The sequence below is a fragment of the Sinocyclocheilus anshuiensis genome, unplaced genomic scaffold (assembly GCF_001515605.1).
Source record: "Sinocyclocheilus anshuiensis isolate Anshui unplaced genomic scaffold, SAMN03320099.WGS_v1.1 scaffold955, whole genome shotgun sequence".
In the NCBI taxonomy this organism is placed as follows: Eukaryota; Metazoa; Chordata; class Actinopteri; order Cypriniformes; family Cyprinidae; genus Sinocyclocheilus; species Sinocyclocheilus anshuiensis.
The window spans coordinates 817,675-817,903 of record NW_015546094.1 but is presented as its reverse complement, the minus strand read 5'-3'; the positions used below and the strand labels follow the sequence as shown (position 1 = coordinate 817,903).

General features: G+C 38.0%; 1 protein-coding gene across 3 annotated transcripts in view; it reads left to right on the top strand.

The window, feature by feature from the left end:
- LOC107700187 (zinc finger protein 574-like) overlaps positions 1 to 229 on the top strand; it is a 12,913-nt gene that overhangs the window by 7,489 nt on the left and 5,195 nt on the right. The gene's annotated exons all lie outside the window — the stretch shown is intronic.

Here is a 229-nt window from a genome sequence, read left to right as displayed (position 1 = left end):
AAGTCTCGAATCAAGTCCCGAGTCAAGATAGGCAAGTCCAAGTCGAGTTGCAAGTCCTCAACTTTTAGCTTCACGTCTTAAACAAGTCATTAGTGCTCTTTGCCCAAATTAGTGTCTCGGAATTAATTACCATATCAAATGTATAGTAATTTATATCAGGAAGGCAGGTAGAATATGTTTGACATAGTTCAATTTCATGTGAGATGGGTGCCCTTAGTAAAACTACTCA